At 51.5% G+C, this 14016-nt stretch overlaps 1 protein-coding gene across 4 annotated transcripts in view; it reads left to right on the plus strand.

The window, feature by feature from the left end:
- The window catches only part of LOC123751090 (uncharacterized), a 270496-nt gene that overhangs the window by 126320 nt on the left and 130160 nt on the right, over positions 1 to 14016 (plus strand). The gene's annotated exons all lie outside the window — the stretch shown is intronic.

A 14016-nucleotide genomic window follows, 5' to 3' on the forward strand; every position in this document is an offset into this window, starting at 1 on the left:
GCGCACACCAAACCACCGGGGGGCACACCACACCCCAGGGGGCACACCACACCCCCAGGGGCACACCTTGCCCCCGGGGGCACACTACACCCCAGGGGGCACACCACACCCCCAGGGGCAAACCACATCCCCGGATGGCATACCAAACCCCCGGGGGCACACCACATCCCCCGGGGGCACATCACACTCCCGGGGGACACACCACACCCCTAGGGCACACCACACCCCCGGGGGCATACTACACCCCCGAGGGCACACCAATCCCGCAGGCACACACCACACCCCCAAGGGCACACCACACCCTCGGGGACACCCCACACCCCGGGGGCACACCACTCCCCCAGGGGCACGCCACTCACCCGGGGGCACAACACACCCCCAGGGGCACACCACACCCCCGGGGGCACAACACACCCCCAGGGGCACACCACAATCCCGGGGGCCCACCAGCCCACCCCCGGGGGGCACACAACACCCCCAAGGGCTTCCACTCCCCCAGGGGCACACCACATCCCCAGGGACACACCATACCCCAGGGGCAAACCACACCCCTGGGGGCACACCACACCCCCGGTGGCACACCACACCCGTGTTGGGCACACCACACCCCCAGGGGCACATCACATCCCCGGGGGCACACCACATCCCCGGGGGCCACATCACACCCCTGAGGGGGACACACCACACCCCTTGGGGCATACCACACCCCCGGGGGCATACCACACCCCCGAAGGCACACCAATCCCTTAGGCGCACACCACACCCCCAGGGGCACACCACACCCCTAAGGGCACACCAAACCACCGGGGGGCACACCACACCCCAGGGGGCACACCACACCCCCAGGGGCACACCTTGCCCCCGGGGGCACACCACACCCCAGGGGGCACACCACACCCCCAGGGGCAACCACACCCCCGGATGGCACAACAAACCCCCGGGGGCACACCATATCCCCGGGGGCACATTACACTCCCGGGGGACACACCACACCCCTGGGGGCACACCACACCCCCGGGGGCATACTACACCCCCGAGGGCACACCAATCCCCCAGGCACACACAACACCCCCAAGGGCACACCACACCCTCGGGGGCACACCACATCCCCGGGGCACACCACACCCCCGGGGGCACATCACACTCCTGGGGGTCACACACACCCCTGGAGTCATACCACACCCACGGGAGCATACCACATCCCCGAGGGCACACCAATCCCCCAAAACACACCACACTCCCAGTGGCACACCACACCCCCGGGGGCACACCACACCCCCGGGGGCACACCACTCCCCCAAGGGCACGCCACTCCCCCGGGACACACTACACTCCCAGTGGCACACCACACCCCCAGAGGCACACCACACCCCCGGGGGCACACCACGCCCCGAGGGGCACGCCACTCCCCAGGGGCACACCACTCCCCGGGGGCACACCACACCTCTGGGGGCACATCACACCCCCGGGGGCACACCACACCCCCGGGGGCACACCACACCCCCGAGGGCACACCACACCCCCAGGGGCACACCACTCTTCCAGGGGCACACCACACCCCTGGGGGCACATCACACCCCCGGGGACACACCACACCCCCGGGGGCACATCACACCCCCGAAAGCACACCACACCCCCAGGGGCACACCACACCCCCGGGTGCACACCTCACCCCCGGAGGCACACCACTCCCCAGGGGCACACCACACCCTCGGGTGCACACCACTGGTATGTACCCCCTCTCTGGTCAATTAATCAGGTGTACAGTGCGAAGTAAAATATTATAAAATTCTTGTTCACGATATCATATATATTTAAATTCTCAACGTGGCTCATTTAGGTAGGGGTAACGCTTAAGGGAACTGTGACACACGCACGCACGCACGCACAGGCACGCACACCCACGTACGTATGCACGCACGCACACGCAAAAACGCACACACATACGCACACACAAACGTTCAGTCAGGGAAGAAAGGATTAAGACCTTTTGTGGAAAGAGCCAAACCCCTACTATTCCCCACCTCCTCTCTTACCCCGCATCTGACCTGACCTGACCTGGTCGCCACCAACGCCCCCCACCCCCCAGTCCCCCGCATCCCCCTTACACATACTCTCCCCCTCTCTCTCCTCTCTCTCCCTCCCTCTCTCTTTATCTCTCTCTTTATCTCTCTCTCTCCCTCCCTCCCTCTCTCTATCTATCTCTCTCTTTATCTCTTTCTCTCTCTCTCCTTCTCTATCTCTCTCTCCCCCACCCCACTCTGCCCGTCTGACGAATCCTATCACGGCACAACTAGGAACAGGGTCAAGCATGACAGCCAGAAGTAACAGGGGAACAGGGAAAAGTTCAGGCGACGAAATGAAGGAAATGTTCACCCAGTTTCTGGAGGACATCAGGAGTGAGATGCAGGAAAGGATACAGGAAATGTAGAATGAAATAAGCAACCTAAAAAGAGAGCTGACAGCAGCAAAGGAGGAGATTAGATCCCTCAAAGAGAACAGTATCGATGCTGAGACTCAGATAACCACCCGGGGAGAAGGTGGTAATAGTACTTTGGAAGAGAATGACACATTAAAAGCAACATTTGCAGAAATACTAAAAAAAAACCTCTGAAGTAATGTCTGCAGTGATGGAGGTAGCCATGAAAGCAGCCACCTCACAGGAAGCGGCACGCTCCACTAGCCAGCTGCTGGAAAGGAAAAGAGCAGTGGTAGCTGTAGGTATTAAAGAGTAGGAAGGCTCTAATAGAAAAGAGTGGAATGATAAGGACAAAGCGGCAGTGAATGAAATACTGAAGGCACTAGACATGGAAGGGGCTGAGCATAGCATTGAGAAGGTTTTCAGGTTAAGCTGGTACAAAAAAGACCGAAACCATGTGTTACAGATAGTGTTTGCAAACGAGAACACAAAGGACACGATTCTAACAAAGAAAAGCCACCTGCAACATGTGGGAGAATTCAAAAAAGTATTCCTCCAGAGGGACATGACGAGGAAGGAGAGGGCCATGGTGGCAGAAGCAAGGAAGAAGCGCAGGGTGAGAGGGGAAAACCAGGAAACCACAGCTCCCAACACATCACCCCCAGAGGCGAGGGGGGAACCCACAACCAGCTACCCAGTAACACCAGCGGGGAAGGCAACCTCACCACCCTACTCTGCATAGAAAACCCCCCTTTCCTTCCTGTCCTCCCGCCCCGTTCAGCCCATACCCTCCCTGTCCTTCCCCCTTCACTTGACCCCCCACCCCTCATCCCAGTATCCTCTGCAACCCTGGTATAAACCTCACAAATCCTCACACCCATGGCACAGCTTCCTCCACCAGCAGAACATTCACCAAGGAGGAGATTTGAGAAGGGACAGAAGAAAGTGAGCCTCAAGGCAATGTACACTAACATGGACGGTATTACAAATAAAGCAAATGAACTTGGAGAATGGGTACTAGAGGAAAACCCAGACATAATAGCTCTCACAGAAACAAGGCTGACGAAAACAATAACAAATGCAGTGTTCCCACAGGACTATTATGTTATGAGGAAAGAGAGAGAGAAGGAAGAGGTGGAGGTGGTGTAGCTTTGCTGGTAAGAAAAGGCTGGGATTTTGAGGAGTTGGTTGTTCAGGGATGTGAAGGTTTCAGTGACTACATAATAGGAACAATAATAACTGGAGGGCAAAAAATTATAGTTGTGGTCATATATAATCCACCACCAAATGACAGAAGACCCAGACAAGAATATGATAGAAACAATATGGCCACCATTAACATAATAGAGAGAGCAGCTTCTGTTGCTAGCAGGAATGGATCTGGACTACTAATCATGGGAGACTTCAACCATGGGAAGATAGATTGGGAGAACAGAGACCCGCATGGAGGACCAGAAACATGGAGAGCTAAGCTGCTGGACATGGCAACAAGAAACTTTCAAAGCCAGCACATCAAGGATCCAACAAGAATGAGAGGAGAGGATGAACCAGTAATGCTTGACCTGATATTTACCCTAAATGAGTGGGATATAAGGGAAATCAAGATGGAAGCACCCTTGGGAATGAGTGATCACAGTGTATTGAACTTTGAGTACCTGGTAGAGCTAGGAATTATCCCCCCCAAAAAAGAACTAGGAAACAAAAGGCTGGCATACCGAAAGGGAATTTTGAGGAGATGAGAAGCTTCCTAACGGAAATAACTTGGGACACAGACCTCAGAGCTAAGTCTGTACAAGATATGATGGACTATGTCACCCAAAAGTGTCAGGAGGCAGTAAGCAGATACATCCCGGCCCAAAAGGAAAAATCCGAGAAGCAAAAGAAGAATCCATGGTATAATAGGGCATGCATGGAAGCAAAGAAACTGAACAAAAGGGCGTGGAGGAACTTCCGGAATAATAGAACACCAGAAAGCAGAGAGAGATACCAGAGAACCAGGAATGAGTATGTCAGGGTGAGAAGAGAAGCAGAGAAAAGTTATGAAAATGATATAGCAAACAAAGCCAAGACCGAACCAAAGCTACTCCACAGTCACATCAGAAGGAAAACAACAGTGAAAGAACAGGTAGTGAAACTTAGAACAGGCGAGAACAGGTTACAGAGAATGACAAAGAGGTGTGTGATGAACTCAACAAGAGGTTCCAAGAGGTCTTCTCAACAGAACAAAGTGAGGTCACTGTGCTAGGAGAAAGGGAAGTAAACCAGGCGGCCTTGGAAGAGTTTGAAATTACGAGAGAGGTCAAGAGACACCTGCTGGACCTGGATGTTAGAAAGGCTGTTGGTCCAGACGGGATCTCGCCATGGGTACTGAAAGAGTGTGCAGAAGCACTTTGCTTGCCACTTTCCATAGTGTATAGTAGGTCACTGGAGACAGGAGACCTACCAGAAATATGGAAGACGGTGAATGTGGTCCCAATATACAAAAAGGGCGACAGGCAAGAGGCACTGAACTACAGGCCAGTATCCTTGACTTGTATACCATGCAAGGTGATGGAGAAGATCGTGAGAAAAAACCTGGTAGCACATCTGGAGAGAAGGGACTTCATGACAAATCCAACACATGGGTTCAGGGAAGGTAAATCTTGCCTGACTGGCTTAATAGAATTCTATGACCAGGTAACACAGATTAAGCAAGAAAGAGTGGGCTGGGCGGACTGCATTTTCTTGGATTGTCGGAAAGCCTTTGACACAGTACCGCATAAGAAGCTGGTACATAAGCTGGAGAGACAGGCAGGTGTAGCTGGTAAAGTGCTCCAGTGGATAAGGGAGTACCTAAGCAAAAGGAAGCAGAGAGTTACGGTGAGGGGTGAGACCTCCGATTGGCGTGAAGTCACCAGTGGAGTCCCACAGGGCTCTGTACTCGGTCCTATCTTGTTTCTGATATATGTAAATGATCTCCCGGAGGGTATAGATTCATTTCTCTCAATGTTTGCAGACGATGCCAAAATTATGAGAAGGATTAAGACAGAAGAGGACTGTTTGAGGCTTCAAGAAGACCTAGACAAACTGAAGGAATGGTCGAACAAGTGTTTGTTAGAGTTTAACCCAACCAAATGTAATATAATGAAGATAGATGTAGGAAGCAGGAGGCCAAATACAAGGTATCATCTGGGAGAGGAAATTCTTCAGGAGTCAGAGAAAGAAAAAGACTTGGGAGTTGATATCATGCCAGACCTGTCTCCTCCAGCACATATCAAGAGGATAACATCAGCGGCATATGCCAGGTTGGCCAACATACGAACGGCATTCAGAAATTTGTGTAAAGAATCATTCAGAACTTTGTATACCACATATGTCAGGCCAATCTTGGAGTATGCAGCCCCAGCATGGAGTCCATATCTAATCAAGGATAAGACTAAACTTGAAAAGGTTCAAAAATTTGCCACCAGACTAGTACCCAAGCTGAGAGGTATGAGCTATGAGGAGAGACTACGGGAATTAAACCTCACTTCGCTGGAAGACAGAAGAGTTAGGGGGGACATGATCACCACATTCAAGATTCTGAAGGGAATTGATAGGGTAGATAAAGACAGGCTATTTAACACAAGGGGCACACGCACAAGGGGACACAGGTGGAAACTGAGCGCCCAAATGAGCCACAGAGATATTAGAAAGAACTTTTTTAGTGTCAGAGTGGTTGACAAATGGAATGCATTAGGAAGTGATGTGGTGGAGGCTGACTCCATACACAGTTTCAAGTATAGATATGATAGAGCCCAATAGGCTCAGGAATCTGTACCCCTGTTGATTAACAGTTGAGAGGCGGGAACAAAGAGCCAGAGCTCAACCCCCGCAAGCACAACTAGGTGAGTACAACTAGGTGAGTACACCCCCGGGGGAATACCACTCCCCAGGGGCACACCACATCCCCGGGGGCACACCACACCCCCAGGGGCACACCAAACTTCCGGGGGGCCCACCACCACACCCCCGGGGGGCACACCACACCCCCAGGGGCACACCACTCCCCCAGGGGCACACCACATCCCCAGGGGCACACCATACCCCAAGGGCACACCACATCCCAGGAGGCCCACCACACACCCGGGGGCACACCACACCCCCGGGGGCACACCACTCCCTCAAAAGCACGCCACTCCCCCGGGGCACACCATACCCCTAGGGCACACCACACCCCAGGGGCCCACCACATCCCCGGGGGCACACCACTCTCACAGGGGCACACCACACCCCCGGGGGCACACCACAACCCCGGGGGCACACCACACTCCCGGGGGCACACCACACCCCCAGGGGCACAACACACCCCCGGGGGCACACCACACCCCCGGGGTCACACCACTCCCCAGGGGCACACCACACCCCCGGGGGCACACCACGCCCCGAGGGGCACACCACTCCCCAGGCGCACACCACTCCCCGGGGGTACACCACACCTCCGGGGGGCACACCATACCCCCAGGGGCACACCACTCTCCCAGGGGCACACCACACCCCCGGGGGCACACTACACCCCCGGGGGCACACTACACCCCTACGGGGCACACCACACCCCCAGGGGCACACCACACCCCCGGGGGCACACCACACCCCCGGGGGGCACACCACACCCTCAGGGGCACACCACACGTCCGGGGGCCCACCACCACACTCCCGGGGGGCACACCACTACCCCAGGGGCAGACCACTCCCCCTGGGGCACACCACATCTCCAGGGGCACACCACACCCCAGAGGGCCCACCACACCCCCGGGGGGCACACCACACCCTTGGGGGCACTCTACTCTCACAGGGGCGCACCACACCCCCGTGGGCACACCACACTTCCGGGGGCACACCACACCCCCAGGGGTACACCACACCTCCGGGGGGCACACCACACCCCCAGGGGCACACCACTCTTCCAGGGGCACACCACACCCCTGGGGGCACACCACACTCCCGGGGGCACACCACAACCCCGGGGGCACACCACACCCCCGGGGGCACACTACACCCCTACGGGGCACACCACACCCCCAGGGGCACACCAAATCCCCGGGGGCACACCACACCCCCAGGGGCACACAACACCCCCAGGGGCACACCATACCTTTGAGGTATGGTGCTAGTTCTTGAAACACTCTACACGCCCCTTCATATAATCTAGGGCAGCTAGTTCTTGACATACTCTGTACTTTTCTTCATTTAGTTGAAGGGCATATAGTTATTGACACACTCTGAACTCCGGTTCATATATTCAAGGGATACCATTATTTGTGATGCTCTATACTACCCTTTATAAAGTATAGGGCAGATGGTTCTTGGCACACTCTGTACTCCCCCATCATAAAGTCAAGGTCACCTACTTCTTGACTGACTGTACTAATTAAATCATACAGTCAAGGTCTACTAATTCTTGACTACAGCGAGGATTAAAACTCAGATACAAATTTCGGTCATAAAATGAACTCTGTCAAATTTTGTTCTTAAAACTGGTCTCTGACAAATTCCAGTCTTAAAAATTATTATGCTAAATTTTGGTCTTAAATTGGTCTCTCACATATGTCTTTCTTAAACTAAACTCTGAAAAAAATTCAGTCTTAAACTAATCTCTGAAAAGTTACTGCTAAGAGGGCTATTTTCCTTAACAAAACTTCTAAGACCATATTCTCAGAAAATGGTCTCTGAAAATTTTTTAGTCTTAAACTATACTCTGAAAATATTTAAGTCATTAATGGGTGTGACAGAGTGAGGAGTAAAAACTCTGAAAAAAATCGGTCCTAAACGGGTGAAGCATCAGCGGAAACTTAAACTCTGATCAATTTCTCCCTGGATCCCCTGACACATCAGCGATGATTTTCCCAAAAAATGAAAAAATCACTGCTAAGATGTCTATTTTCCTGGGCGCAAAACACTACACCCCGGGTGGCACACCAAACCACCGGTGGCACACCACACCCCCGGGGGACAAACCACACCCCTGGGGGGCACACCACACCCCCGGGGGCACACCACACCCCCGGGAGCACACCACACCCCCGTTGGGCACACCACACCCCCAGGGGCACATCACATCCCCGGGGGCACACCATACCCCCGGGGGGCACATCACACTCCTGGGGGGCACACCACACCCCTGGGGGCACACCACACCCCCGGGGGCATACCACTCCCCGGGGGGCACACCACACCCCCAGTGGCACACCACACCCCTGGGGGCACACCACACCCCCCGGGGGCACACCACACCCCCCGGGGGTACACAACTCTTCCAGGGGCACACCACACCCCTGGAGGCACACCACACCCCCGGGGGCACACTACACCCCCCAGGGGCACAGTACTCCCCGGGGCACACCACACCCCCCGGGGGCACACCACACCCCCAGGGGCACACCACAACCCCGGGTGCACTGATATGTCATCCTTATTACTACTACTGTTCTACCCTTCATATATTCTAGGGCAGCTAGTTTTTTGACACACACTGTGCTCCTCGTCATATAGTCTGGGGCAGCTAGTTTTTGACACACACTGTGCTCCTCGTCATATAGTCTAGGGCAGCTAGTTTTTGACACACACTGTGCTCCTCGTCATATAGTCTAGGGCAGCTAGTTTTTGACACACACTGTGCTCCTCGTCATATAGTCTAGGGCAGCTAGTTTTTGACACACACTGTGCTCCTCGTCATATTGTCTAGGGCAGCTAGTTTTTGACACACACTGTGCTCCTCGTCATATAGTCTAGGGCAGCTGCACAAATGCAAATGTACCCAAATGTGTTAATAAAAAACAAAACAACTAACAAAAGTTGTCTCAATAAATGCGGCAATCCTTGAGATTGTAAGCAGCTGCCTTTACCAATAAGGCATAACCACCCTCATTACTAACCATAGAGAATCATGGGTGATTTATATAAATAATTGTTGGAATATCATATAATTTAGCAGGTCGTGGCTCATCTAATATTTTGATGTAGCAGAAGACACAAAGTTATTGCCCGCTCCTCTGGTCAAACTAACAAAACTCGCCATCTGTTTGCTTGTGTTCTAACACACTCTTCATGATGCATTCTATCTATGTTCCGCTGGAGCTTTTCTCCGAGCAGCGTGAAGGGATTTCCGAAGCTCTGATATGAGCACTATTAATGGGTTTCAGGATATCTGAAATGAGCACAATAAGTGGGTTTCAGGAGCTCTGATATGAGGACTATAAATGGGTTTCAGGAGCTCTCATATGAGCACTATGAATGGGTTTCAAGAGCTCTCATATAAACACTATGGATGGGTTTATGGAGCTCTTATATAAACATTGAACGGGTTTTAGGAACGATCACCCTAGCACAATGAACAAGCATCAGAGATCACCTTGTTTCACATTAAAATTAACATGTAGTCTTTGTGAAAGGTTGGGTATGGAATTGTGAAAATGGTATTTGAATTTTGGACACTTTCTAAAAAAATCCTTAACTCCTTTATTCTTATTCCTGTCGTGATATTCAAATATACATCCGTCGACTTTACATGAAAGTCTAGATGGGTCGCCTGAGGAAGGACTTGCTTAGCTAACACATCAAGTGTTGTAAACAGCTCATTCCTCACTCTGGGACCATATCAGACCATTGACTAGGCACAAACTAACGCCGAGACCTCAAAAAGTTGAAATCCCCTCCACTTATCCGTTGACCTTCGTCATTCACCGGAGCGAATCTAACAAGTAAATCCTGGGTTCTCACAACTGAATTTCTTGTTGTGTAGTGGTATGAATTCAGCTCTAAAATCATGAAGCAGTCTCAATTTAACAAGCGAGTGGCACAACCTAAGTAGTGCAATAAAATGTGTGGGGTGTAACGAAAAGACAGTGTTCAACATAACAACACAATTTATTCAATAAAGTACTAACTACTACAACAACGAAAGGAATATCAATGACGTTACTCGAAATCCTTCTTGTGACACTTTCACTGACAGTTAGACACCAGCCGCGAAGGCTGCATAATGAACTAACTTTTTTTTTTTTTTTTATTTTTACATGCAGAGCATGCAAATTAAAAAAAATAAAAATACAGAATACATAAAGGAAAACAATAGACCACCGGCCAGAAGGGCCGACAGCAGAGCACAACAAAACAGCATAGCACAACAAAACACATACACAAAACATAAAAAATACAGCATACATCAAAGCACAAAACAGAATACAATGGCAATCCAGCAATCACAGTACAAAACAACACCTCCAAAAAACAAAACATACAACAAGAGGCAACAGGTAAAGCAACAGAAAATCAATACATTAACGCCCCGTAACAAAAGGCGAGGCCAATTACAATAAAAAATCAGGCAGAAACACAAGTCACTAAACACCTCGGCCTGAAGGGCCAACATCAAAAACACAAGAAAACAAAAGAAAAAGAAAACACACAGCAAGCACACAGACTACGAAAAGATCTCATACTTGTCCGGCCACTCTTCCGCAGGGAAGCGAATACAGTACGCTTCCCAAAGTAACATAATGTCCTCCGAAACATGGTCACTATTGAGCGTACGAGGATCGGGCATTAACTCTGGCACACCCACAATAAAACACTTAGCCCGACGAATCCAGATGGTAGAAGGGCACCACGGAGCAGGACGCACACGGTCAACAATTTCAAAATGCAACGGATGGTCAGCATCAATCGCCACTTTGGAGGCCAAGATGAGAGGGAGAGGCTCCTTCCCAAGAGGCCGGGCAATGGGCAGCACACTGGGAGCCTCCTCAGCTGCCTCACAGGGCCCCTCGGCAACCACTGAACGTTGCACCTGCTGGGACCCCCCACGCTTGGCATCCTTTGTCAGCACCAGCTTGATGCCTCGGCTCGCACCAGGATCCACACCATCCACGCCCGTAGGAGCAACCACCACCCACTGCGGAGAACCTTCTGCAGGAGAAAGAACAGGAGGTAAAGTAGACGCACAATCATCGTCAACAGCCGACACATGGACATCAGCCACCACCAGCGTCGTAGAGCACGAGGCACCCGGGATCGCCACACCATCTCCCGAAGCTCCGCCCGCGTCGTAGTCCTCCATATCAGCCCAAGCAGTAGAAGAGCGCCTAGAACGCTTGGGCACTGGCCGCACATCCTCACAGCCGGAGGCGGACCCAGAACCACGGCCCTTACGAACCGGGCGAACCAACGCCCTTCGCAGTACTTCAGCAGCCTCAACCACATGGGGAACCGGGCCGCACACAACAGGATGCTCCGCAGCACCCCCAACACCCAACACAGCTGGAACACCTGCCGAGGGTGCAGGACCAGGCACAGCAGCAGGAGTCGAGGAAGACGCAGACGCACTCGGCTGAGGGGCAACAAGCACCGGGGGCATGTCGGGTGACGCAGGAGGGGCCGCATCAGCAGCGACTGGGACCTGCTCCACTTCATCTCCGGAATCCACGCCCTGAGGGAGCGGCGGGAAATCCTCCTCGCGGAATAAATTAACGGGTGCAGCAGGTGTCTCAGAGCACCCGGCAGCCTGATGCCCCAACTGGCCACACCGGAAACAAGTACGGGGCTGCCGGGCATAGTACACCCGAACGTAGTAGCCCAGCAGCCGGACAGAAGATGGGATATCCGACCGCAGGCGCATACCTAATGTACGGACGTTCGTCTGCTTCCCAGCATACTTCCCCGAGGACAGCTTGTTCACCCGCACACTGATGACTACACCATACCTCCCGAAGAAGTGCCGGAGAAGGTTTTCAGGGAACTCCAGGGGCGCACCGTGCACACTGACATGTCAGTGCACCACTTCGGTCCGAGATCGTAACGGAGCCGGCGCCATCCGGCAACTGCAATGAACGCCCCTCGTTCCGCCGGAGGAAGTCCCGATACCCCTCCTCCCCCACGAACTTGACAATCACCCGGTGGGCCGTAAGAAGCTCAACGCCATACACAGCTTCCACCGGGACACGAAGCATGTCACACATAACTAACTCAACGGCCGGATAACCAGCCTTACACGTGAATTCCAGTCCCACGGAATTTACCCGCAACACAGGAGGAATAGCCAGGCCCCCCATGGCAAAACGGCCACGTCAGCATGCAGCCAGGCAGGCAACAACACTCATAATGAACTAACTTGAACATACTGAGTGAACACAGAGGAATCAATCAAGCAAGCAAGACATTCTAATCTATAATCACTATGCAACATCAGCAAGGTAGGTTATGAGACACGTCTCCAACAACCTCCTATCAGTACTCTACGCTTCTTGCAGTCCTCACCTGCAATTGCGGTTGCAATGCAATCAAATTAGTAGCCTATCAATGACATGACAATGACTAATGAGGTTACTGGCACTCCAGCAACCCTCCACAATTAAATCTTACGTTAACACATCGTCCGTCGCACGAATCAACAATCAATAACAAATTGATTACGTTAATAACAAAGTAACTTTTATGTTAACTTAATCTTGTCTTCTCACAGACAATCAAACTTACAACTGTCACTAGTAACTCGGAAATTACACAAACACTCTACCCGTCGAACATTCAGTGAGTAATCTCCATTAATCCCTGTACTTCCAGACAGCTGATTAATCTCTGTACTAGTTACGTTAACTACGTTATCAGTTACTATCGCCCAACGATAGTTTACTCAAATTACAATGTCCGAAGTACTAGGAGAGAGGTAATCACTCGTGATTACCCTTGAGCAATTAATTACTATCCCGAAGATCAATAATTAATTAATACAAATACATAACCTTTCACACTGGCTCAGCAATTTACATTAAAGGCATGAATTCCGTCTGAACCTTCCATAGTCAGACCAATTCAGGTAATTAATAACGATAATTAATCACCACGTTTACGTTATTTTACAATGACGACTCTACCCACGAGTCAATCAAATTACCTGTCCTCTGACAGATCGATAACCGACGTTATGTTAATGGAACAATGGAGCCTTCCTGTGAGTCGATTTACACTGATCGAAGTTAATTACTTTGACTTCCTGGAACCCGTTAATCACCAGCCCACTGACCGATAATAACAGACAATACTCAGACTGGAGGATACGGCCCTCCCGGAATTCTATTATTATTGTCCGGCTTTTAGCTAGGCTCCCAGAGAGCCTAGCTAAAAGCACAGCTAAAAACACAGCTTTTCCTAGGAAATAATTAACCCAAACGCATCTTACGTTACTCAAATTTTAAAGAACAATTTCTGTATAAGCAGTGTGTGTTCCCTTGGTTACGTTACATTAATTGCCTTGCAATCACCTCACTGAATACTGAATATCGATGTCCTACCAGATAAACAGGAAAATATGACCCAAGTACTTGACTCAATGCCAGAGTTTCACCAACGACAATGATAAATCATAATAACAAATCACAGTGATTTGCTATACAATCTGGTTGCAATTACAATACCGCAGAACACCAGTAAATAACGCTCAGTGCTCTAACCCACAAGAACACGGCCCCATAATGATTTACTAACTGCAATTACACACACACGGTGATTGATCAACACTAGCAACACTCACCAACAATTACAATCCCTTGCAATAACACACACGGCAAGTGCTCTAATTCAAA

This window comes from Procambarus clarkii, chromosome 4, assembly GCF_040958095.1.
Source record: "Procambarus clarkii isolate CNS0578487 chromosome 4, FALCON_Pclarkii_2.0, whole genome shotgun sequence".
Taxonomy (NCBI): Eukaryota; Metazoa; Arthropoda; class Malacostraca; order Decapoda; family Cambaridae; genus Procambarus; species Procambarus clarkii.